The sequence below is a fragment of the Panthera tigris genome, chromosome B2 (assembly GCF_018350195.1).
Source record: "Panthera tigris isolate Pti1 chromosome B2, P.tigris_Pti1_mat1.1, whole genome shotgun sequence".
NCBI lineage: Eukaryota > Metazoa > Chordata > Mammalia > Carnivora > Felidae > Panthera > Panthera tigris.
In genome coordinates this window covers 44,762,003-44,789,130 of record NC_056664.1, presented here as the reverse complement: position 1 = coordinate 44,789,130, position 27,128 = coordinate 44,762,003, and the positions used below count along the sequence as shown (strand labels likewise).

Here is a 27,128-nt window from a genome sequence, read left to right as displayed (position 1 = left end):
CCTGATTTGTTCATTTTAGCCACTCTGACTGGCGTGAGGTGATATCTCAGGGTGGTTTTGATTTGTATTTCCCTGATGAGGAGTGACATTGAGCATCTTTTCTTGTGCCTGTTGGCCATCCGGATGTCTTCTTTAGAGAAATGTCTATTCATGTCTTCTGCCCATTTCTTCACTGGATTATTTGTTTTTCGGGTGTGGAGTTTGGTGAGTTCTTTATAGATTTTGGATACTAGCCCTTTGATATGTCATTTGCAAATATCTTTTCCTGTTCTGTCGGTTGCCTTTGAGTTTTGTTGATTGTTTCCTTTGCAGTGCAGAAGCTTTTTATCTTGATGAAGTCCAATAGTTCATTTTTGCTTTTAATTCCCTTGCCTTTGGAGGTGTGTCAAATAAGAAATTGCTGTGGCTGAGGTCAGAGAGGTTTTTTCCTTCTTTCTCCTCTAGGGTTTTGATGGTTTCCTGTCTCACATTCAGGCCCTTCATCCATTTTGAGTTTATTTTTGTGAATGGTGTAAGAAAGTGGTCTAGTTTCATTCTTCTGCACAACATGTTATCTCTTGACTGTTGTTTTTTTTTTTTTTTATTGAGGTGTAATTGACATACAACATTATGTTAGTTTCGGATATACAACATAATGATTTGATATTTGTGTATATATTGCAAACTGATCACCACAATAAGTCTAGTTAACATTTATCTTTTTTGACTTTTTAATAATAACCATCCTAACAGGTATGAGGTGTTATCTCACTGTGATTTTGGTTGGCATTTCCCTGATGATTGGTGACATTGAACATCTTTTTATGTACCTCTTAGCCATTTGTATGTCTCCTTTGGAGAAATGTCTATTCATGTCTTTAGCCCATTTTAGGGTGTTTTTTTTGTTTTTGTTTTGTTTTGTTTTGTTTTGCTATTGAGTTGCAGGAATTCTTTATATATTTTCGAAACATGGTTTGCAAATATTTTCTCCCATCACATTGATTGTCTTTTCACTCCATTGGCTGTTTCCTTTGCTGTGCAGAAGGTTTTTAGTTTGATACAGTTCCACTTGTCTATCTTTTGTTTTTGCTATCTGTGATTTTGTTGTCATACCCATGGAATCATTGCCAAGACCAATGTCAAGCTGTCCCCTGTGTTTTCTTCTGGGAGTTCTATAGCTTCAGGTCATGTATTTAAGTCTTAACTCCATTTTGAGTTGGGTTTTGTGAATGGTGTATGATAAGGGTAGAGTTTTAGTCTAATTTTTAGGGAAGTCTTGACTTCCTTGCTCCTTTTACATTCTGTCAGGGAGAATTTTGTTCAGGTGACTTCAGGTCAGTGTCAAAGAATGGAACTTAAGTCACTTAGCATTTCCCACACGATGTTCTGAGGAACTTCTGGTGACATGTTTAGAGTGTTCCACAGAAAAAAAACTCTATAGGCCAATAAATTTGAAAAAACTACATACTCCATTTTTCTCCCTCCCACTCCCTGAATTAATATTACAATGGTCATTAGTAGCATATTAAAGGGCCTGAAAGTCTTGCAATGAAGTAACACACTTAGCATTGTTTAACACAGCATTTTCCAAATTCACATGATTATGAAATATACATAGATATACTCTTATAGTGAATTTGTCTGCTTGTTTTACAAATGCTTATTGTCTCACGGAATACAAATTTTCTGCAGAACAGAGTGTAGAAAATGCTGAGATAGATCAGAACATTGTGGCACCTGGAAAGAGCACGGATTTAGGAACAGAAGATCTGTGCCCATTGCTGCTGTTGCTTAATGCTGGGAATATCTGAGCACATCCGAGCCAGCTGTTGGAATAAGGTAATAACCCCATGGCTAAAGAGGCCCTGAGACTTCTAGGGAAGCAAGAGGCATAAAACGGCCACTGTTACCATGGTCAGGTCAAGCTCTGGGTCCAAGACCGGCATTAGGACATATAAACGAGAAAATTCATATGAGGCGAAACCAGTTAGAAAGTGATAATGTGGTGCTGATAACTGAAGCAAAGCTTTGGTAGAGCCAGAGATTTTACAGTCACTTTCTTTTTGGTCAGAAGCCAAGTCTGGGATCATAAGTGGGGCCTCTGGCCTGACAGGGGCTGGGACAGACATGGGAACTATGTGGGGCGATGAGCCTAAGCTGAAATGTCAAGTCAGGCCTGAAGGTCCTCATGGGAGCCCAGCTGGGAGATGTAAGGCGGCATGGTTCTAGGTAGGGTGTGTCCCAGGGATCTAAAATTTGTAGGTCACAGGGACAATTTTAAAGGCCTCACGGTTTAAAACCCACTGGTGGCTTTGAGCGGGAGTAGGGTGGGAGATCAGCCAAGGCCCAGAGAGCAGGTTTCTAGAAGGATAGCAACATGTGTCCGGTCAGCAGCTCTCCAAAGATTGGAAATAGGGGTAAAATCCACACCTAGTGATGGTCTGGTGGTGATTGAGGAGGATTTTAGTTTCCAAGTACCCCCCAAATAGCCCTTTACCTCCAAGACTAGATCTATTCCTGGGGGTCGAGGGTGCCATTGAGCTTACAGATGAGGGTGAGAGGCAGGTGAGTGGAAGGCAAGCAAGATAATCCAGTCAGGGCACAGAAAATCATGGGCCACAAATGAGGAAAATAGGCGAGTGAGCCCCTGACTCAAATGGGGGAGAAATGAGTGGCAGGGAAGTCACGTCTGGACGCAGGGACCTGGCATCACGTGGAACAAGGTTCTAAATCTCATAAAACGTGAAACTAGATCTCAACATGGTCAAACTCTCCCCTCCACCATTCAAACTGGTCACTGAGTCATCTTTCCAAAGTCTGGTTAACGTAATTTTACAATAAAATGATTATCAATGCAGTAGCTCCAGATATCCGTGTTCCAAGGATGGGGGAGTTACGTAAATGCAAGGAACATTAGAGGTCACTTAATCACCCTTCTCACTCCCAAACTCTCTCTTGCATACTTCATTGCAATTCAAATGCATGACCCCTGGGACCTACAAACATCCCTCCAGTCTTTGGGCTCTGAAACCAGTCAAGTGCAACCGCTTAAGTGCAAAGTGTGGGATTTTCAACTGCCAAGCAAATTGGGGCAGTGACGATAGCCAGAGTAGATAATTCCACGGCAATGATTGTCTACACACTCCAATTCAGCTGCCAAATGGCAACTCGGGATTGCATTTTGAGTTCTGCAAATCTAGCTCGAAGTCTCAGCTACGTGATTAAGCGGCTCTTGCGCTATGAAGTGAATATTTCCAAATATATTTGCACAGGTGCAATTGCAGATACCGTGAACCTAATACCAAGCCCAATAAAAATAATTTATGTACATTATCATCCTTTCATTCCAATTAGCATTTGTTTTGTTGCAGCAAGTGAAACAAATTGAGAAAAATAATGAGGTCTGGGCCGCTTTCTGTTTTGAAAACATTTTGGGAGAAAACAAATATTTGCACACTAAATGAACGCGCGTGCTTGAATAATATGCCTAGTCCGGCAGGTAGGTTCTATATCAAGGAAACCTCTTTGAGGGAGGCATCAGTCTTTAGTAAACTATCCAAGAGATATGCTAGTCCCAGGAGGGCATGTTCTTTGAAGTTTTTTTTTTTTTTTTTAATGTTTATTTATTTTGCGAGAGAGAGAGCGCGTGCAGATGTGCGCCTGGGCAAGAGCGGGGGAGCGGCAGACAGAGAGAGGGAAAGAGAGAATCCCAAGTAAGCTCTGCACTCTCAGTGCAGAGCTTGGTGGGGGGCTAGATTCCAGGAACCATGAGATCATGACCTGAGCCGAAATCAATAGTCAGACGCTTAACCAACCGAACCACCCAGGCGCCCCTGATAAGGCCATGTTCTCACAGGAGATACTGCAGAAGGTGAAAAGTGCCTTGGTGAGTCCAAGGGCATAAGATGCTTCATAGCTGTGTGTTCAGCATTCAGGACTCCTCTCTCCTACCAGCCCTCCTCCAACCAGCTCCCATGCCACTCCAATCGGCACTGTCCTCCAACGACTGGACATTGCTTAACTTTATGTTTTCAACTCTCATTATTCTCCCCTCTTTATCCACTCAGATTGATTGGTCCAGCCAAAAGATATATTTTGCAGTCCCCCCCCACAAGACCCAAATTTCCTTCATAGACCCTTGTCAGGGTCTGCTTCCTCTGCCTAGAATGCCCTTCCTGCACCCTCAACGGCCTCCCGCCTCTACCTTTGTTTAATTTACTTTTCAAATCTTTTTCTTGTTTTGAGAGAGAAAGAGCGTGAAGAGGCGGGGACGTAGGGACAGGGAGAGAGAGAGAATCCTAGGCAGGTTCCACGCCCGGCGCGGGACTCCACAGGGGCTACTGTGAGATCATGACCTGAGCGGAAATCAACCCACGGAGCCACTCAGGCACCCTCCCACCTCCTCCTCTGTTGGCGAATGCATCCCTACCCGGCAAGACTCAGCTGCACTCACCAGCTTCCCACTACCTCTCGGCCTCCCGTGGTCTGCTAGGTGCTCCCAGCTTACTTTTGTCAGCTGTATGGCAGGAGCCCTGCCATGTAAGTGTTGACAGAATTAATAAAAGGAAGCTTTAGAGTCATGAGAAGGTTAGGAGGTTGGTTAGGGAGGAAGAGAGAACATTAAGAAGAAAAGGAGGAAGGCAGGCCAGATGTCCTGTGGAGCACTAGAACATAGAATGTTAAATTCATGGAGAAGAAAACGTGGCTCTTGCTTCCCAGGTGTTTCCAATCCAATTGCAGCTGGTGAGGCAAAGCCACGTAAGACTATTCAATTACAAATTACAGGGAAACATATAGAACTACGATGAGAAAGGATAGATGGAATAAATACATAGTGGAGAAGCAATTAAAATGGTGTAGAATTAGTCACTTGCTGCCCATCCTGGCAGCTGGATGTCTCAGAAAAGTAAAAGGTATGTAAGACGTATGTGTCCCTTCTCTCTTTCCTTTCTTTTAAAAATATCCTCATTTCGGGGCGCCTGGGTGGCTCAGTTGGTTAAGCGTCCGACTTCGGCTCAGGTCATGATCTCATGGTCTGTGAGTTCAGGCCCCGCGTCTGGCTCTGTGTTGACAGCTCAGAGCCTGGAGCCTGCTTCGGATTCTGTGTCTCTCTCTCTCTCTCTGCCCCTCCCCTGCTCGTGCTCTGTCTCTCTCTCTCAAAAATAAATAAACATTTAAAAAAATTTTTTTAATATATCCTCATTTTATTAAATGATACAGTATTTGGGATTTCCTTCAAAATAATTTGGGTTTGGGCAGGGAGAGAGTGGGATATATGAAAATGCCTGGCTATGAGTTGACTATTCTTGAAGCTGGATGATGGGTACACTGGGACCTATTAAACTTTTCTACTTTCCTGTAAATTATTCATAATAAAAAATACAAAATAAATTCTCCTCAGGAACTGGGAGTTCTGCCCTAGTTGAATAATTTACCAAGCTAAATGAAATACTAATTGGATGTTTTTACATGCCTTCAACAAAATTTAATGCACACACGAAATGTGTCAGATATTTGTGAGGTATAAGATATTTACTGTGATACATGCAAATATCCTTATGTTTCCTGCTTCCTCCTCAACCTGAATCCTGGTTTTCCTGGACCCTCAGTTCAGGGATGATATATTTTGGGGGAGATGGTAAGGGTTATCAATGGTCTCATGGCTCAGTAATGGGAATAGCTTTCTCTTGTCATTGGATGCCACTGAGGGCCTCTTACATGGTAAATATCCACAAAATATGGGGACATTTAGCACTAGCCATGCTATATCTCTTACGTGGTTTCATTCATCCACTATCCTTAGATAAGGAAACTAAGGCAGGGAGAGGCTAAGTAACTTGTCCAATTTCACACAGCAAGTAAGGGACAGATAGAAGATTTGAACTTGAGGGTGTCAGACCCCAAAGCCAATTCATTTAATCGTTAAGAAATGCCCAAGTCAGCTTCTATGCACTGGTTTCCATATCAACTTCATTTGGTCTCATACCTTCCCACTCTCAAGTACTGGCTTTAAGGAAAACTTTCTCACTCCCTTTCCCTCATTTTAGAGGATAACTACCCCCCACCCCCCACCCCCCACCCCTCACCTGATGCCTGGATTGCCTTAGGCTAAATATGTCTACTCTAGCCCTCAGGTATAATTTTCCTGCTTGGCTAAATTATTTTTGGTACTGGGGTCTTTGAAACTTTCAGTTATAAGACGTGGTGCTATGATGGCCAAAGACAAAGAGCAGAAGGAAGGAGATGTCAGTTGCTGTCTTAAGAAATTACTGACGCTCCTTCCTCTTTCTAGAGACAGCTCATTGAAGAGGTAGAGAAGGCTAATGACAGTAACAGCAAACATTTAGTGGCCACTCAATGGATTCTAATGCCCAGCACTTTGTATTAGTTTCCTACTCAGCTCTTAGAACAACCCAGTAGGGTAGGCACAATGGGCTCCATTTTATAGATGAGGGACTGAAGCTGACAGAAGTTAAGGGCTTCCTGCAGGTCAAGCAGCTAGTGGGCACCGGGGGGGGGGGGGATTTATACCAGGGCTGCTGGGTACCTTTGTGCAGGTCTTTCTGACGGGCACATAGGTGCCATGCAGATTAGTGTGGGCCCTGTGTGAACCCGGGCCTAGCCGACTTGGGATTCGGAGCTTTGAGTCTCGATTCCCCTTGGACTAAGTCTGAACGTCCTACAGAGGACAGATTCAACATTCCATGGGGTCCAATGGACTTTACGATGACACTTTGAAAAGGGGGAGGTCAACATGGATTGGTAGAGAAGAAGCATTCATGAATGAAGTGAGCCTAAGCCATACTTTGATGGATAGGCAGATCAGTTTTAGACAGGGTTGAAGACAAGATTTCCCAGGTAAGAGAGGAGGGGAAAAGACAAGAAAGAAGTGAGCACAGAGAGCACAGGGAGGAGTAAGGGGCGGTTCTGATTAAAGTGGGAGTGCGGGCGAGAGGGTTGCTGAGCATGGGGAGGGAGGCTGGGCTGGGCTGGGGGCAGAGAAGTTTAGACTTGAAGCAGGAGGCAGTATGGAGCCAGGGGAGTGCTCTGATCCAGGGAGGGGTGAGATGAAAGCATTTTCGAGAGGATTAGGTTGGCCAAGGCACAAGATGACTTGGTCTTAGGCAGGTTCAGACCGAGGGTTGACAAGAAGTCCCGAAGGAACTGCCATATCCTGAGGTTTGGCCCAGCTTCGATCTCCCAGTTGTGGTAATGGCAGTCTTTGTACGAAGGCTGCAATTATCTAGGGGACCTCCCAGTGTGTCTCTGGGACCCATCCCGCCACCAGCTTTGCTTCTCTGTTGTCCTCTCACCCCTGTTATCCTCTCAGCAGGCTGGGGTTTTCAGAGGCAACTCCCCAAACTTGCCTGGTCTGGCTTTCCTCCCCTGCAGAGAGGAGAGAACACATTGCTCAACTTGACCAGGGCCTTGGCAATCACGTGTCCACAGCTGACCTGGGATTCTCTTGGGCTTACCTCGTATCCCCGTCTCCTCTCGGGTGGCCCTTTCTCCCACCTGTTCACTCATTGCGCTTGTTGAAACCTTCTCTAACTCCGCTGGCTTCTGGGAGTGGAGGCCCTGAGGGGAAATTCTGCTGCCAGCTCCAGCAGCAAGCTTTGGGAAGACACCATGCACTGCCAAGCCAAGGATGGGGACTTAATGAGAGGTGAGCCTCATTTCTCCTACTCTCCCTACTGGCAGTGTTTTATGGGTGACAAAGAAGGCTCCCCGCAGGCATGGGTGGCCCACCCCTAGGCAGGTCGAGGGTGGGCCTGAATTACACCTCTTGCTCCGCCATAGCCTGGCCCAAGCCCGCCACTATCTCCAGGTCCCAATTTTCCACTGGTACGATGGCAGGCCTCAGGATACCCAGCCCTCAGGAGTCACTGAGCGTCTTCCCAGTCTCAGCGTGTTGGCCGCGTAGAATCCTGGCTCCACCTGGGGCTGTGGCTGCCCAGTGTGGGTACGTGCAAGTGACCACCATGTAGAAACCACTCCTACAAGCAACAGTCACGGAAGGGCTTACCCTCCCAGACACACATACCAGCTTTGCTTCCGGTGACTCTGACACCTCTCTCTCTCGCCAGGAGGGATGAATTTGAATTCCGTTTTCCCGAGAAGCTTTAGTGAACAAACTCCCTGGCCCTTGTCACTCATCCTCATGCGTTAAGGTCCTCGGCTGAGACAAAGCCGAGGAAAATTCTATGTTGAAGTTGCCCGTGTGCTCCCTAAGTCAGACCACCGCCTGGTCCCACCGCTCTGCCCCATTCCCTTGAGTTGCCGGACTCACTTCTCTGCTGTGCTGACCCCACAGCAACATTAGTCCACAGGAGATGATGCCCACGGCGCTGCCTTGGATGTGCGCAGGACGAGGTTTCGGCTGGAAGGAAGATTTCAGTCTGGTTAAGGGAGATCGGTACCAGCCCTCAACCCTGCAGAGGTTTATGTGGTAAATCCCCAGGAAGGAAAGGGGCCACAGGAGTCCTCCCTTCAGCTGAGGAACTGATCGGCACCGGGAAGGTTTCCCGAGGATGTAACTGCGGTGAAGATAGGACGGATTGGGAAGATTTGGTAAGTGGGGTATTCACAAGGAGGTTTCCCAGAAGAACGTGAGCCAGTGCTCATGTCAGAAAGAGGAGGCCTGGGGGTGCCTGGGAGGCTTAGTCGGTTAAGCGTCTGGCTTTGGCTCAGGTCATGATGTCAGGTTTGTGGGTTCGAGCCCTGCGTCGTGCTCTGTGTTGGCAGCTCGGAGCCTGGAGCCTGCTTCGGATCTGGGTCTCCTTCTCTCTCTGCTCCTCCCCATTACCGCTCTGTCTCTGTCTCTCCCTCTCAAAAATGAATAACATTAAAAAAAATTAAAAGAAAAAGAAAAGAAAGAGGAGCTCCATGACAAGCCTGGACTTGCTATTTAAAGCAGTTTCATGGGTAGTGGGAGATGATGTTGGGGAGAGAGGAGGCATCTGTCAAGGACACTGGGGATGAGCCGAACAGCCAGCCTGCAATCGGAAAAGTGAGTGTGAAGCTACTAAGGTTCTCACGGGATAGTAGGTCTATCGTAAAGACTTGGCTATGAGTTCGCACTGCTAAGAAATCATAAGACGGCTTTGAGGAAATGAACATTGACAAGAGGTCCGTTCGTTTCTGCAGCCAGTCTCTTTCCTTGCAGTGAGATTGGCCATCCTCTGTCCATTCCACTCCCTATAGTTGCTTACAGTGCTGCCTCACAGACTTTGAACGTGAGTTTGATGCGGGCAGGACAAATTGCTAGCAATCTCAGGCGTGTGTGCATGCGCGGGTGTGTGTGCGAGAGCGAAAGAATGAGAGACAGAGAGAGACATGGAGAGGTAACACATTGAGGTTGAGCAGGGAGGAGAGAAAAGGCAATGTGGTGTCTTACTGTTGACGCTCAGTAAAAGTTAGTGCTTAACAAATGCCACTGTGTTGAACTCCAGAATACAGCACAATTAATGATCTGTACTGGGACCACCATACATTCCCTTTCCTGTTTGCTGGACTCTTTCACCCACCAAGTCAGCACCACGCAGCTGGCGTGGCATGGCAAAGCCCATGGCAACAGAAACGCTGGCAAAAGGAGGGAGCATCTTGGAAGCCAAGGTCTTTGGAGATAGCTTTGCTCTTTCTTGCCCTTAGGTTCTATAGTTCTCCCCAGTCTTGGATTTATTAACTTTGCTTCACACCAAGGCTATTACTAGTACCCACAACCCCGGGCCAACCACCTTATACCTGCAGAGACCCTTGAGACTGTGATTGTCTCCGCATTAAACTGTCGCATTAAACTGTCACTGCTACTGAAGTCCCGCGAGCGTCCCCTGAGGGTGGGCCAGCACTGCCGTGATCTGTGATGAATGGTAGGTGACATATGCCATCTTTCCCAAGGAGCTGAGCTCTTGCTCCTGTTAAACAAGCAATCAATTAATCTAATAGGTACTAATTGAATGTCTATTATGCCAGTCAGTATCTGGAGGCAGCCTCCTGGCCTTTGACACCTCAGAACTTCTAACTCTGGCTTGAGCTTGGACCTGCCCTTGCTCCAGAATCACTTGGTTTCTTTTAATTAATTTTTTTTCCTTCCTCTGGAAACCAACAAAATATCTCTGACCTAAGTATCCATGGGGCAGTAGAGAAATGGGATATTTATGAATCAGTACAAGAAATTCTTTCATGATTGAATTCGCCAGTAATTTTGGACTGCATAGATCTCTGTTCTCTTATCTTAATGGTATGGAACATTTCATACCAAGAGAGAAAAATAGAGAGTAACATTGCAGTAACCCGGATAGCCACTATCCAGTTCTGTGAGGTTACTAACATTTTGCCATCGTTGGTTTTCAAAGAAATGAAGCTTTGTACTTAGTCCCAATTCTGTGATGCGACCTAGGAACGGGTTGGTTATCTCTGTGCTGTTTTAAAAATGTAGCAAAAGGTTGGGCTTTGAGAGCAGGGAGGGGACTCAAGTTCCAGATTCTGTTGCAGAAGAATTATAAAATATACTTAATGGAAATTCTAAAGTATTTTTCAATGTGGTTTATCAATTGTATTCATCAAACAGGGTTTAAGTGGATCTTAATTTCCCTAACCACTAAAATTTTTGAAAGATTTTGAAAGTCTTTCTGTCTACAGCAAAATAAATAAATTCATCTATGATTCTAATTATTGCCCTTGCCTTCCTCAAATTAGCATGTCTGAATAATCATCAGGCACTTGGAATTTAAGAACATGACTTATTCATTTGATTTCAGTTCTTGGAAACCCAAAAGTTCAATGTCACTTCTCTCTTTTGGCTTCGTTTAACAATTTCCTAGGTTGTTCTTTGAAAAGAGACATACGTGTGAATATTAACTCAACCTCGTTAATGAGTACCATGAGCTTAAAGGTTGGAGAGGCCTAGACTTATTTCACTTGAATCAGAAAGTTGGTTTGTATTCATTCATATAGAGAGCCAATCTGATAATGATGTATAGCATTTGAAATATGAAAAACATGTGAGTAATAGTGGAAATATTTGGAGAGATCAAAGATAACCCTAGCAAATCCTCAGGTTTTCCATTCTCATTATAGGTACTATTAAAAATCACTGTCTCCGAGGACAAAGAGCATGTCATACATATAGCATGAGTTTACATCAATGCAAGAGAGAGAGCAGTCAGTTGAGATAATTTAGGTGACAGCAATGCCCAATGCACTTAGTTGGGAACTCTGAGAAGTTCAAAGATGACTAACACACAGCTAGCTTGTCATCAAGTTATGTAGTCAGGGAAACAGGTGTGTGCAACTAAACAAACCACAAGTTAAGAAGAAGCAAGTGCTATGACAGATGTACAAGGGAAATTCCGTGTGATCAGTTAACACACTTTGCTAATTCAGCAAAGATTTATGTGGCAAGTTCTGAGTAATCCATTCTAACTGCCAGGAGTGCAGGGAAGCTCAAGATATGGTAATTGATTTGGGTCTTGATAAATAGCCACCATTTCAGTGGGAAAAGAATTGGGAATAACGGTATAGGTAAAATAGGGAAGGAAGTGGGACAGGAGGAAACTGGTACAGAATGAGCAAATGGAACAAAGATGTAGTGAGTTTTGAATTTCCATAATGATTTTTTAGAATTCTAGTTGTCAGTGTCTTACCCTCCATCTCTCTCTCTCTCTATTGTAATCTAGCTTTGCCTGCATCAATTGCTTGAAGGACTCCTGGCCAGGTCATTAGTGATTTTTCTATTCTAAATCCAATGGACACTCTAGTCTCCATCTTACTTGACCTCTTGGCAGCATGGACCCTGTGGTCCGCTCTGGCTTTCTCATTCATCCCTTGGCATCTGCAACACTTTGTTTTCCTTCTTTTTCCTCTGATCTCTATTCTCATTTCTCTTTTGTCTGGCCATCCTTTCCTGCCCCAAGTCTTTATGCATACATTTCCTTCTATATTAATAACAGCCCTCTTCCCATATTATATCTGAACAATTCTTATTTAGCTTCAGTTCTCAGCTCAGTTATTACCTACTGCAGAAAACCTTTCCTATTTCTGCATTCCCTAGATCTTGCCCAATACAGTTAGGAACCTCCAGATGATTGCTCATAGTACCGAGCTGTGATCCTAGATTAGTACTTACCACATTGTGTTTCCATTGATTGTATCATCTAAGTCTGAACGCAGAAGTCCTGTCCCCCATTATATTTCCAACACTCAGGACAGTGTTGGGCTAATACAAAGTGCTTAATAAATACTTCTCAAGTGAATAATAGGTTTACTCAGGGGCCATCAAGAAATCTGGGTTGGTTAAAATAAGATGTATATATAGGAAAAGATGAGGAAAAAGATAGGTTGGGAGAGAGTCTTGGACTTGAAACTAAAACATTTAAACTCCATTCGATAGACGAAATTGACATTTGCAAGGGTCTGGAGCCTGAAAATGACATGTTCTAGCATTAGCCTAGTAGTCTGTTTTGTTTGCTGGTGTAGTGTGACCCATGAGGTGAGGCATACAGGAGATTCTGGTTGAGCAACTGTAAGAACAGACAGATAGTGATTTATTGATGAGGCATGGTGACCAAAGGTATATTGGGATGATGAAAGAGAGAAAGCCATTAGAAGTAACTCTGAGCATTCTCTTCTACATGACCACCTTTCACTGAGAGAAGGCATGCAGAGGGAGAGCCAGGAGAAGGAAGAGTGAGTTCATTTTTTGATAGTTTGCTGAACCTGGTGGTATATTATGGAGATAGTGCAGAGACATTTAGAAATTCCAGCCTGTAGTTCAGAGAAGTTTTAAGCAAGAGATCTGTATTGGAGAGACATTAAAAAAGAGGTCATGGTTGAAGCTGTGAAGTTTACCAGAGAGAGAGGACAAAAGGAAAAGAGTTAAGGGCTATGGGTGGGACCTTGAAGAAAATCCACCCTTTTGGTGGAGGGACACAAAACCAGCAAAGAACAAAGGAAGAGTTTTTCAAAAAGGAGAAGGTAGTCACACTCAAATATTGTTGTGATCAGAATCTTCAAAACATAGAAAAATATCTTGAAAGTTGGCAGATAGCAGAACAATGATGGAGAGGAGGTGATAATCTGATGTGGATTTCAACAGAGGAGAGAGAGTTAAGTTTAGAACGTGAACAGCAAAGATGATCCAGAGGCAACAGGAGGGTAGAGGGCAATGAGAATGTGCCCCTTCTTGACTTTGAGATAAAGGAGGAATGAGGAAGAAAGTAAATTCCACTCGAGAGGGTAAAAAGCCAGGTGAAAGAGAAAGTGAGGTTTTCAGTAAGGGTAGGAAGTGGAAGGAGGAAATGATGAAAGTGTTCAGGGCAAAGGTCCAAAGTGTAAAGGAATTTATTGACAATGGAATGAGAGCTCTTAAGGTTATAGTAGCAAGGTTTAACCAGTCAAATTTCCATTGAGTCAAGTCAACCTGACATTGTAGTTCATCTCATCAGCGATCTGCCCAGCTATGTAAATAATGGGTCTGTTACCTTTCAACATAGTTAATTACGTGTTTCATAAAGATGATTCTTTGGTCATTAGCATTCCACCTTCCTGATTTTTGTTCTTTTGGAGAACCATCCTCCTGTTATTTTTCTTTAAAAGGACCCATTGTTTTCTTATACTTATTCTAAAAAATAATATCCATGAAATCGCTAGTTCATACATACATTTTTATACACTGTAATATATAACTTAAGTGCATAACTTAAATATCTCACTTAAAGTACAAAATGTTTGTACAGGTAGAGCACGGGATCTGGCGCCTGACAACTTGAGCTAAATCTTATCTACTAGTTGTGTTACCTTGGGTACCTTGCTCACCCTTTCTGTGCCTCAGTTTTCTCTCACACAAAGTAAGAATGCTGGGTGCTCCAGCCTACTATGATCTCCTCCTTCTTTCAAACTTTTTAGTGGCTCTTTCTATCTTGTTTTCTGCACAACTTATTTGTCACTTATTAAAGAACAAAAATTCAACAAAGTAAACTTGATCTAATTGGCTTTATTAGGTGATTTATGAGTCAGGCAGCAAGTAGAGGAAGCTTCTAGGAGTTGTACAAAATGGAAGGTTTTTATAGGTACAAAGTTGGGGCAAAGAAATTATCAGCAGGAAAAAAAAAAAAAAGAATGAAAGGATGTTCCAGGCAAGGTCACCTCCTTTGCCTCCTTTTTCCTGGAGGGGGAAAAGAAAGGGATCTAATTAGGCAGATTACCTCATCTTTCTTTCTTTGGGAGATGGAGAGGGCCCATATGACAGATGACCCTTGGTGCTGATCCGAAAATTCCTGACTGCCCAGTTAAGATTATATGTCTGGGAAGGTTGAAAGTGCAACTACGTTAAATATTGCGCCCTTATCTGGTCACTTGGCCTAAGGACACCATTTTGGGTCTGTGGTTTTATTTTTAACACCCTTGTCATATACTGCCTTCACTCTTTTTTATTCAAAGAAAATTACTGAGCACTTACTATGTGCCAGTCACTGGGGGTACAAAATGATAAAGACCCAGGCCTCTCTCAAGGAGCCCATAGCTTACTTTAGAAGGTAGAGACACGCTGGCAGATTGACCACTACAGTATAGATAGAACCTTTGGCATAAATCTCAGAGAATCGCTGTGATCATGGAAGTCCTACCAGAGTGGTGAGGCTTGAATTCAGGCTCAGAGAATGAACAGGAATCAACTGCACAGGCACGGAGGGTAGGATTTAGGCAGAAGGAACAGATTATGAGACTGGAAGGCACTAAGGTTTGTGGCCTCACTGCATTCAGAAAACTTTTCTAAGTGGTTATCAAGGCTAGAGCATAGAGCAGGGTTGGACCATGAAGAGTTTTATAAGCTATATTAAATGCCCAGACTTTACAAACAAGATGAAGTTAAAAGCACAGATTCTAGAACCATATTTACAGAGTTGAAATCCTACTTAAGCTACTTAGTAGCTGGTATCATTGGGTAAGGAACAGAATTTCTAGATTTGAGTTTTACCATTAAAATGGGGATAATATCGGTAATTATCCATTTATCCCATACCACTTACTATACGTAAAGTGCTTAAAACAATGTTTAGCACATGGTAACTGCTACAAAATGATTATTATTAGTTTTGAAAGGATCACTGAAGAACCCAAATGAGGGAGGAGACATGGTCAGGTTTGAGTCTTAGAAAGACAACTTTAAGGGATGCCTGGGTGGCTCAGTTGGTTGAGCGCCTGGCCATTGATTTTGGCTCAGATCATGATCCCAGGGTGGTGGGATCGTGATCCCTGGGTCATGATCCCAGGGTTTTGGGCTCTGCACTGAATGTGGAGCTTGCTTGGGATTCTCTCTCCCTCTTTCTCTGCCCTTCTTTATCTCGATCAAAATAAATAAATAAACATTAAAAATAAAAGCGGGGCGCCTGGGTGGCTCCATTTGCTTAAGCATCTGACTCTTGATTTTGGTTCAGGTCATGATCTCAAAGGCCTGTGAGTTTGACCCCCGACATGGGACTCTGCGCTGACAGTGTGGAGCCTGCTTGGGATTCTCTTTCTCTCCCTCTCTGTTCCTCCCCAGCTTGTGCTCTCCCTCTCTCAAAATAAATAAATGAACTTCAATTTTTAAAAAAAAATAAATACAAAGAAAAGATGACTCTAAGAGGAATGTAGAAAACTGGAGTCAGGAAAAGAAAAGGAGGAAAATGTAGTAATTTAGCAGTGAAGAATCAGATGAGGGAGGGGGCAGATATAAAATAAATGAAGGAGGCATTAAAAGATTTGATGGCCCATTAGATGGGAAGTGTGAGGGTGAAGGAGAATGAGGAGTTAATACTCAGGGTTCTGTTATCAACACTGGTATTTCTATTTATGCCACTAACCAAAATAGGGGGAAGCCTGGGCTTTGGAGTCAGGTGAACCTGGGAGGGTTGGGGGAGTCTTCCTTTAACAAAAAAATTTTTTTTGATGTTTATTTATTTTTGAGAGAAATAGAGACAAGTGCAAGTGGGGGAGAGGCAGAGAGAGACAGAGATAGAATCCCAAGCAGGCTCCAGGCTCTGAGTTGTCCATACAGAGCCTGACACAGTGCTGGAACTCACGAACCATGAGATCATGATCTGGGCCAAAGTCAGATGCTTAACTGACTGAGCCACCTGGGTGCCCAGGAGTCTCTCTTTTATTGAATGATCATGAAACCTCGGCTAAGTGATGCGGCCATACTGAGGTTTGATGTCTCCTTCTAGAAAATGGGGTTGATGAAATGAACCTTGCAGAGTCGTGAGGCTTGAAATGAGGTCAAGTGAGAAATGTGCCTCTCCTAGTGTCTGACCCACACATGGCAGACATTCGATGGAGTCCCGTGCTGTTGGTGGTTTAGGGTTTGAAGATGCTGAATCCCAGGCCCCTGAAGCTTATCTTTGTGGACAAAACATCTCCCCAAATAAACAAAAGGCATCCTTAGACCGTCGCTTACTGCACTTATCAAAAGCTATACTTTCAACATAGAAGACTCATGACCCTTCTCACTTTGATTTACCTCGCTTTGCAGGACCTGGGACTGTCATTGCAGTGTTAGACCTCCAAGGCTTATGTGAATTCATTGGTAAGTGAGAAGCCACTTAGACTTGGGCAAAGGGAGATTGGAGAGGGGTGAGGAGAAGTAGAGAAGCGTTAGGGCCTGAGGACTGATGATTCACTAAATAGAAGGAATGTCCCTACCTGTAGACAAGGCTCACAGTGACAGGTTGGCCTTCCTTTCTGGTTGGGACTTGTCAGACCCCTGAACTCTTGGCTCCCATTTCAAATCTCAGCCCAAAGAGTTTCAAGAAAAGCACTCTCTCCTTAGCTCTAGTGGATAAAGAAAAAGCAGACACAATGCTTCACGTCACCAGACTGGACTGCTACTCTCCTTCTCCCCATGTGTAAAAGACTTTTGAGCCCTGAGCAAGCCCTTTTGCTTGACAAAGCCACAAACGTTGAGAACAGCCCCCTGTGGTCTGTCAGAAATTCAATATTTGTTGAATTAAATTTGGGGAACCACAAGAAGCCCCATTTCCAGGCCAAGCTCGGGGCAGCTACTGGCTTTTACACAAGAGGGGTAAAACTCTTCTGGAATCTGTAGACTGTCTGGTTAATCAGATAGAATCTTCTGAGATAGAATTAAAAGGGAAATTTCCGAGGTGATATCAAGGTTTTCGCTTTGACTCCTGGCACTCGGGGTTGTCTTTGAATAAACACCAGATTTATCCCCAAAGTACAAAGAGCCTGTCGAGGTGCTTCATTGCCTGAATTCTGCAGAAGAGAATGCGAAAGTGATGAACAGACCTTATAGCATTCAGGATTTCTGCATGTCATGGATTGATCTGTTTTTTTTTTTTTTTTTTAATTTTGCATATCAGCACTGTATGCCATAAAGCCAAATCAATACTAGTCAACAATACTTAATTATGAGCTGGCTTTAAGCTGCGACCTGACCAAGCATTCCTGGACATCTAGAACAAACTGTTATTTCATATATGTCATCACATTTAATCAGGTTAATCTTCACCACAAAAGAGTGAGACAGGTATTATGAATCCTGCTCTGGAAATGAAGATGCTGAGACTCAAGGTCACTTAGCTAACATCTTGCTCTAACTGTGATCTGAAGAAAATCGTTTTTCTTTCTTTCTTTTTTTTTTAAAGATACCATTTTCATGTAGTGAAACTCAGGTATCCTGAACGGATGCAGAAACATTTACCAAATTATATGTTTGAAGCGGTAAATTAAGGTTAGGGAGATGAACAGTCAACTTCTTGAGCCCACAGGCTGTTTCTTGTTTGGTTTTTTGTCTCCAGATTCCACTGGGAAGAGATGTTTGAGAAGTGTCTGTGGAATGATGCGAGTAAATACTAATGATTTCTTGGGGTCTTGGATAAATGCATACATTTGCAGGAAAAAAAAGAATTCCAGAATTGGAAGGGATCTTAGAACCACCTGCACCAGGGGTTCTCAAGCTTTGACATGTAGCATTAGAATCCTCTGGAGGGTTTGTTCAAACACAGATTGCTGTGCCCCAGCCCCTCCAGAATTTCTGGTTCGCAAGGTCTGGAATGGGACTGAAAATGTGCATTTCTTTTTTTTTTTTTTTCAAGACTTCTTTTCTTTTCTTTATTTTTTAAATATGAAATTTATTGTCAAATTGGTTTCCATACAACACCCAGTGCTCATCCCAACAGGTACCCTCCTCAATACCCATCACCCACCCTCCCCTCCCTCCCACCCCCCATCACCCCTCAGTTCATTCTCAGTTTTTAAGAGTCTCTTATGGTTTGCCTCCCTCCCTCTCTTTTTTTTTTCCCCCTTCCCCTCCCCCATGGTCTTCTGTTAAGTTTCTTAGGATCCACATAAGAGTGAAAACATATGGTATCTGTGTTTCTCTGTATGACTTATTTCACTTAGCATCACACTCTCCAGTTCCATCCACGTTGCTACAAAAGGCCAGATTTCATTCTTTCTCATTGTCAAGTAGTATTCCGTTGTATATATAAGCCACAACTTCTTTATCCATTCATCAGTTGATGGACATTTAGGCTCTTTCCATAATTTGGCTATTGTTGAAAGTGCTGCCATAAACATTGGGATAAAAGTGCCCCTATGCATCAGCACTCCTGTATCCCTTGGGGAAATGCCTAGCAGTGCTATTGCTGGGTCATAGGGTAGATCTATTTTTAATGTTTTGAGGAACGTCCACCCTGTTTTCCAGAGCGGCTGCACCAGTTTGCATTCCCACCAACAGTGCAAGAGGGTTCCCGTTTCTCTACATCCTCTCCAGCATCTATAGTCTCCTGATTTGTTCATTTTAGCCACTCTGACTGGCGTGAGGTGGTATCTGAGTGTGGTTTTGATTTGTATTTCCCTGATGAGGAGCAACGTTGAGCATCTTTTCATGTGCCTGTTGGCCATCCGGATGTCTTCTTCAGAGAAGTGTCTATTCATGTCTTCTGTCCATTTCTTCACTGGATTATTTGTTTTTCGGGTGTGGAGTTTGGTGAGTTCTTTATAGATTTTGGATACTAGCCCTTTGTCTGATACGTCATTTGCAAATATCTTTTCCCGTTCTGTCGGTTGCCTTTGAGTTTTGTTGATTGTTTCCTTTGCAGTGCAGAAACACTGCACTCTTGATGAGGTCCCAATGGTTCATTTTGCTTTTAATTCCCTTGCCTTTGGAGGTGTGTCAAGTAAGAAATTGTTGCGGCTGAGGTCAGAGAGGTTTTTTCCTTCTTTCTCCTCTAGGGTTTTGATGGTTTCCTGTCTCACATTCAGGTCCTTCATCCATTTTGAGTTTATTTTTGTGAATGGTGTGAGTAAGTGGTCTAGTTTCAACCTTCTGCATGTTGCTGTCCAGTTCTCCCAGCACCATTTGTTAAAGAGACTGTCTTTTTTCCATTGGATGTTCTGTCCTGCTTTGTCAAAGATTAGTTGGCCATACGTTTGTGGGTCTAGTTCTGGGGTTTCTATTCTATTCCATTGGCCTACGTGTCTGTTTTTGTGCCAATACCATGCTGTCTTGATGATGACAGCTTTGTAGTAGAGGCTAAAGTCTGGGACTGTGATGCCTCCCGCTTTGGTCTTCTTCTTCAATATTACTTTGGCTATTTGGGGTCTTTTGTGGTTCCATACCAATTTTAGGATTGCTTGTTCTAGCTTCAAGAAGGATGCTGGTGCAATTTTGATTGGGATTGCATTGACTGTGTAGATTGCTTTGGGTGGTATTGACATTTTAACAATGAAAATGTGCATTTCTAACAAGTTCCCAGATGGGGCTGATGTTGCTGGTTCGAGGGGCACACTTTGAGAATCACTAATCTGCTACAACAATAACATATATCAAGGGCTTATTATGTGCCAGGCACTGTGCTAAGTGCATTACTTTCCTCATGTCATTTAATCCTCACAGTAAGTCTAAGGATGGTGATGTTATTAGGATCCCCATTGCATTTATAGGAACAATGAAACACAGAGAAGTTAAGTCTTTTGCTCAACTTAACCCTTCCAAAAAGTGTTGGGAGCAGGGTTTTGAACTTGGGCCGTCAGATGCTAAGTCTGGCACTATCAGTCACTTTATGGCATAGGACCTCACAGAGTGAACTGCCCACATGAGGAAATAAAGGCTCACAAGAAGTGACTTGCCCAGAGTCATGCAATGAATTGGAACATGAGCGTGAATGAGGACACAAGTGTCCTAATCCAACATCTTTTTAGGCTACTTTCTTTTGACATAGAACACTAGGAGCGAGCAAGGGTTGTACTTGCTCTCTTCCAGTTTGGATCCCTAAGGTGGACACCTTCTAATTGGCATAGACGGCCTTATGATGTTCTGATATTCTAATCATTTTCCCCCACTTACCCACTATTTCATCTGACTGAGGGAGGTGGCGTTTGCCCTGGAGGAGAGAGTGGCGGGCAATGGTTAAGTCCTGAAGCTGCAAGCAAAGCCCCAGAAAGGAAAGGGGTTAACCAGCTTGGTAAATACATAGAGTGGGTGGAAGGAAAGTCTCCATGTGTCCGGGCACGTCCTCAGTTATGTCTCAACCAACACTTAGAAAATCCAGCTCTTAGGGACTTTAGGTCACCGTACCTCGACCTCCAAGTCTCCCAGGGATGCTGGGAAGGAAAATTAAGAGTGTTTGGTTAGTGGAAGATTGGGCCCGGGAGGACTCATAAGATCCAAAAATCAGTCCCTCAGAGGCCTACCCTCAGCTGTGCTGTACCCATTGTCCCCGAGCATGCCCTCTCCTGGGCCAGTTGTTGGACAAATATTTACAAAGAGAGGCAGCACACTGCAGTGGACAGGGCACCGGCCTCGGCCCAAGTCCCTCCTTGCTGCTGACACCTTCGTGAACTTGAGCGGGACGGTTATCTTTCAGAGTTGGCTTCCTCTTTTGTAAAAGGGTGTGTAGTAAACAAAGTAATGACTTCCTCCAATGTCCACGTCATAATTCCTGGAACCTGTAAATACGCTACTGTAAATAGCAAAGGGAGATTTTCAGATGTGATTAAGGGTCTTGACATGGGTAGATTGTCCTATATTATCTAGGTGAACCCAACATGATCACAATGGGTCCTTATAAGTGAAAGAGAGGCAGAGGAAACAGAGCTACAAGAGATGTGACTACAGAAGCTGAGGTTGGAGTGATAGGGGTGCTGACTTTGAAGACGGAAGGGGACCACTAGCCTGGGAATGTAGGCAGCCTGGGAGTACAAACTGGAAGAGGGAAGAATCTGATTTTCCCCTTCAAGCCTGCAGAAGGAGCATAGTCCTGCTGACACCTTGATTTTAGCTCCTCAGCACCCATTTCAGACTTCTGACCTACGGATACTGTAAGATAATACATAGTTTTGTTTTAAGCCACTATGTCTGTGATAATTTCTTTTTTTTTTTTTTAATTTTTTAATGTGTATTTTAGTTTTGAGAGACAGAGACAGAGCGTGAGCAGGGGAGGGGCAGAGAGAGAGGGAGACACAGAATCTGAAGCAGGCTCCAGGCTCTGAGCTGTCAGCACAGAGCCCAGTGTGGGGCTGGAACCCATGAACCGTGAGATCATGACCTGAGCTGAAGGTGGATGCTTAACCAATGGAGCCACCCAAGCACCCCTGTGATAATTTCTTATAGTAGCAGTAGGAAACTAATATAGGGACAGATAATGCTTTCCTTGTCTACCTCATAGGATTGCCGTGAGAGCCAAAAGAAATCATTTATGTGATGCCACTTTAAATATTGTAACCCACCGTCCAAATATAGCTATCCCCGTTACCCAAAACTAGAACGTTCCTATGAAAACTTTCATAATGCAAAATGGCATAAAAGGAAGAAGCGATCATCATTAATTTATGTGCAAACTTTTTTTTGAGGGTTTGTTTGAGGGTTCCTAGAGCCCCAAAATAATCTGTAATGCATGGACAGTGTAAATTGAGATAAAGCACAGATGCTCCCAGACACAGTTCAAAGTTACGTTGGCTGGATGCTGGGATGCTGGGTGTAGCTCCCGCGGAAGAGGCTTGGCAAGGCCCCTCTTCCTGCGTGGGGTATGCTGTCTCCATAACAGCTTTGCTGCAAAAACAAATGCTGAGCGCTATTTTTGCTTTTCTTCTTTTTTGGTCAACGCAAAAATCCTCTGCGGATTTCTTTCAGTTAGCAACACCAGGTAATAATGTAGGTCTTCTGTAAAAGCAAAGTGGCCTCATGCAAACTTTTGAAATTTTAACTAGCTCTTGGGACCAAGGTTGGGTGAGGGGGGCACTGGTTTGTAGCATTTACTTATTTCCACGTTGTAAAAACTCCCATGATGGCTGAGTTCAAGCTATGACATGAAGCCGCTGAACCAAGAGTTTGGGGAAGATGAGTACATCAGGTTACTACTGCAAGGCAGCTCCCAGACACTACCACAGAAGCCCAAATTCTGCCCCTGCCACAAAAAATTGCATGGAAAATGCTCATTCTGGTGGGTGGTCAAGGTAATCCTCACAGGAAGGCCATAACATGACAGTGAGCTCAGTGGTACCATCAGGGAAATAACCTTCTTTGAGAATCTGCACTGGGTTAGAGTTTGTGATTTTCTCAATTGGAGTATCTCTGCCTTGAATAAGGGAAGATGGAGAGGGAATGTGATCAAAAGACAGAAACTGCTAGTTATAAGATAAGTAAGTTCTGGGGATGTCACGTACAACAAGGTGGCTGCAGTTGGCAATACTGTGGTCCAGTCTATTGAGACTTGCTAAGAGAGTAGACCTTAAAAATTCTCATCATAAGAAAAAAATTGTAACTCCGTGAGGTGATGGATGTTAACTAAACTTATGGTCATTTTGCAATACATACATTTATCAAATCGTTATATTGCATACCTTGGACTAATACAATGTTCTATGTCAATTATATCTCAAAAAATCTGGGGAAAAGAGTGAATAGAATCTTTACATAGCCTCAGGAAGAATTCAAATTTAGTTGAAGGAAAAGTCTTGTATTATGAACCCTACCAGGTCAGGTTCCTATAGAGAAAACAAATTTGGGGACCTCGATGGGTACTCTTGAAATGTGACGCCTTGCTTGGAGTTGTAGGGAGGTTCCATCCAGCAAATATAAATTAGACTTGTGCTGTGTTAAAGGTGTAACGATAATTAGACATGGTCCCTGTCCTCAAGGAGCTCACAAGTCTAGTATAATCATCATGCAGGTCTCACATAGATGTCATCACCTGGGTCTCATATTTATGACATCATCACAGTTAGAAGTCATCACTTGGATCTCATGCTTATGTTTTTTTGCATTAATCATGGATCATCTATACTTATACGCATATTTTCAAGTTGAAGAATTTCAATATAAAGTACAGAATTAGATTTGGCTGGATATAAAAGAAACCTAACCACAGTGGCTTAACCAAAAAAAAGGGATTGTTTTGCATGTAGTAAAGAGACTACAGTTAGAAAGTCGAAGACGAGGTCAGTGAAACAGCCTCTTTCTCCCTTCCTTCTCTCCCATGCTTAGCAGTTTCATGGTCCAATGAAGCAATACCTTGTCCAGCCATTTCACCTGCCTTCCAGGCCAGAGATATGGGGGCTCCAAGAGAAGTGGACAGAAAAGACATCAGAAAAGACATCAACTGTCTGACCCTCTTTATCAGGAAAACGATAGTTTCCCTTAAATTCTTATTCAGTAGACTTTTGTTTGCATCTCGTTGGCCAGAACTTGGTTACACACTACCTGTAGCTGCAAGAGAGTCTGGCGAGATGACTATTTTTAAACTGGGAATATTGCTACCTGAACAAAACTTGGGTTCTATGAATAAAGGAGATGAGATAGTCTAGGCAAGTGGAAATAGCCATCACCTTGTTAGTCTCATTTAAGAAATATCTGTATAATCATGTCCTTAATGGACCAGTTGTAGTTAGTGGGCCAGCTGGGCTAACACATGTTAAAATACAAAATGGAAGTTAAAACCATAAATGCATAGCTATAAAGAATTTAAGTGGTGGACTTAGGAGACTGGACTGTCACTAACAGGGATTTTCTGGATGGCTTTGTGGGGATGTCGTATCTGCCGAGTTCCTTTCTTGGGCCATAGCGCTAGCCCCGGCTTCAGATGAGAGGTGATTTCCGAGGGCATATGGCCAGAACTGGCTCTGATAAGTAGGATTAGAAAGCAGGAATAAAATGGTTTTTAATCGAGGTATAATTATATACATTGAATTGCATAGATCTTAAATGTGCCATTTGTTCAGTTTTAACAAATTGTGTACCCTGTGAAACCAATACCCCAATCATGACCTGACTATTTTCATCACCCCAGGAAACCACCTTGGGCCCTTCCTAGTCAACCTTTCCTCTGCCCAGATATAACAACATTCTGATCTGTATCCCCATAAATTAGTTTTGCCAAACAGGTGTCTTTGAGCCACTTTCAGAGTGGTCAGGGTAAAAACATTTTAAGGGAGGTGAACAAGAATTAAAGAAGAAATTGGCCCGCTTTTCAAAGATACACAGTACGTGGCACATGGCAGATATTGGCAAACAGCAGTTGCTTTAGTTGTGTTGCTAATCAATGTTGTCCTTTCTCTGGCCAGGAAAGGTTTCATTCAACACCCTGCCTGCAAGGAGTCAATTTCCTAAAGGACTCTCCTCCCCTCGAGGGAACCTCATGCACAAAGCTCTTTAATATTGAGATCAGGGGCGTGAAGATTAGTGGGACAATTTCCTAACTCCCTCCACAGCCTCGTATGGATGATTAACCAGGCAAAGCATGCGTGGCAGGCAAGTTGGTTCTTCAGGATGAGAAACTCTGTGAACACGCAGCCCTGAGAGAGCGGGTGCCTTCGATGAGTCATCGGTAACAAGCAGATGAGACAGAAGGCGTGGTTTGTCCACTCGCCCTGCCCCGGGCCCTCCCGGCTACGACATCTCCCCGGACTCCACCCTCAGCAGGTGGAACAGCTGGGTGGGAAGACACATTTTTGCAACCAAGATAAGGCTGGAGTGACAGTTGCTGTGACCCAGCTATTCATCAGGAAAGCACTTTCGGAGTCAGCACAATCATGGGTGAGCTTGTCACACCGCGCTTCTCTTTTGCTCTGACTTACAATGGAGATGCACTCTTTTGTAGCTTTGTTTGGTAAAAGCCAGTGCAAAATGGATGCCGTGCCTGGAACACTGATACCTAGCTGAAGCCAAATGCATCTTTGGCCAATAAAACGCCAAGGGCCTGTTTTGTTCGCAGCCACACCAAGTTATACGTGCTGGGGATTTCCACACACGCTGTGGGTCTGGGGGTGGGCCAACTGAACAGCTGTGTGACCCCGGTGGCTCTCCTCATCCGCAGTCCCCAGAGTTTCTGGAATCCCTTTGTTAGCTATGGTTTGGGCATGCAGTGTCCTTGGAAGGTTGTATCTTTCCTCACACTGAATTATTCTTAATTAAGCCCACAGGACTCAGCCTGGTGTTCTAGTCCCTGGACAGCCTGTTCCCAACCAACTGTTGTCACTGGATTCTACCCCGAGCAGACCGCATTTTTCTCTTACTGGTAGAATGTGATAGGCCTGGACTCTGGAGAAAAACCTGGGTTCTAATCCACCTCTATCCATTCTTCTTTTTAAAAAAAAATTTGTTTTTAATGTTTTATTTATTTTTAAGAGAGAGAGAGAGAGACAGAGATAGAGAGAGAGAGAGATAGAGGGCAAGTGAGGAAGGGGCAAAGATAGAGGGAGACACAGAATCTGAAGCAGGTTCCAGGCTCTGAGCTGTCGGCAGAGTGCCCAAGGCAAGGCTCAAACCCATGACCCATGAGATCATGACCTGAGCTGAAGTCAGACCTTAACCGAATGAGCCACCCAGGCGCCCCCCTCTATTCATTATTCTTAGCTGTACTGAGCTATAACTATGTTTCCCCATCCCCACACCCTTGCTTATACCATTATCTTGGCCTGAGATGCAATCTCTGCTCCTTCACATAGGCAAACCCTATTCACTTCCTAAGGTCAAGTGCAAATACCACCTTTAGCCCTTCCTAACAAATAGGTGTGATCTCTTCTTCTGAGTTATCTCAGCCCCATCTGTTTGCCATTTTTTCAGAGCTTGATTTTTATTGTTCCTAGAGCTCTCTCTCTTCTGCATTTCTACCTTGATTCTCAAAGTCATAAAACCTATTGTCCAGTAGGGTTGCAGATAAAAGAGAGACACCCGGTGAAGTCTGAATTTCGGATAAACCACGAGTAAATTCGTTTGGTGTAGGTATGGTCCCAGCATTGCATGGGAAATACTTCTATTAAAAGATTTCTGTCATTTATCTGAAATTACAATTTAACTGAGCACCCTGTATTGCACACGCACTGCATCTGGCCGCCCTTCACACCCGATTCTTTGAAGCGGATAGTTGTATACTTCTCTGGCTTCTTCACTGGGTTGCACATTATGTGACAGTAGCCATCTTGTCTCATCCATCTTTGCAACACGCAGGGTTTCTTCCTCCAAGCAGTTGCTTAGTAAATCTTCACTGATGAGTACAGGGATTGTCCCGCCAGCAGGTATGAGCGTTCAGCACAGTTTCTGAGAAGCTCAGCTTTGGAGTCATATGGACCAGAGTGTGTCATGTTCCCACCACTAGACCAACTACGTGGCCTTAACAAGTTACCCCATTCTCAGACATGCTCATCCGTGCAATGGGAAGAAGAGTGCACCTTTTCTGCAGGGATTACCAACCTTCAGTTCTTAATACACATCTAAAGGGCTTAGCACAGAGCCTGGTCCATAGAAAATGCCTAGTAATCGTTAGCTATTACTATGGGAAATGATGAAACACATTCAGACCAGATAGTGTGGCTTCAGCGGCAACTACTTTGCTGCCGGCAGTCAAGACTACGTAAAGGAACGAACTTTGTGTAGTTTGGAAATATAAAATGTAAGATGGACCTTAGTCTTCCTTTAGAGAGAGTTCTTTTTTTTTTTAATTTTTTTTTTTAACGTTTATTTATTTTTGGGACAGAGAGAGACAGAGCATGAACGGGGGAGGGGCAGAGAGAGAGGGAGACACAGAATCGGAAGCAGGCTCCAGGCTCTGAGCCATCAGCACAGAGCCCGACGCGGGGCTCGAACTCACGGACCGCGAGATCGTGACCTGAGCTGAAGTCGGACGCTGAACCGACTGAGCCACCCAGGC

The 27,128-nt window shown here is 43.8% G+C and overlaps 1 long non-coding RNA gene across 2 annotated transcripts; it reads left to right on the top strand.

The window, feature by feature from the left end:
* Positions 1-1,033: 1,033 nt before the first annotated feature.
* LOC122238649 lies at positions 1,034-25,467 on the top strand. 2 transcript variants are annotated; one of them, XR_006217675.1, is made up of 5 exons: positions 1,034-1,818; positions 7,372-7,645; positions 8,294-8,550; positions 16,490-16,543; positions 24,544-25,467. It is a non-coding gene; the product is annotated as an uncharacterized LOC122238649 (long non-coding RNA). The 2 variants fall into 2 exon arrangements; XR_006217676.1 differs by lacking the exon at positions 24,544-25,467 and adding an exon at positions 17,778-17,821.
* Positions 25,468-27,128: the final 1,661 nt, after the last annotated feature.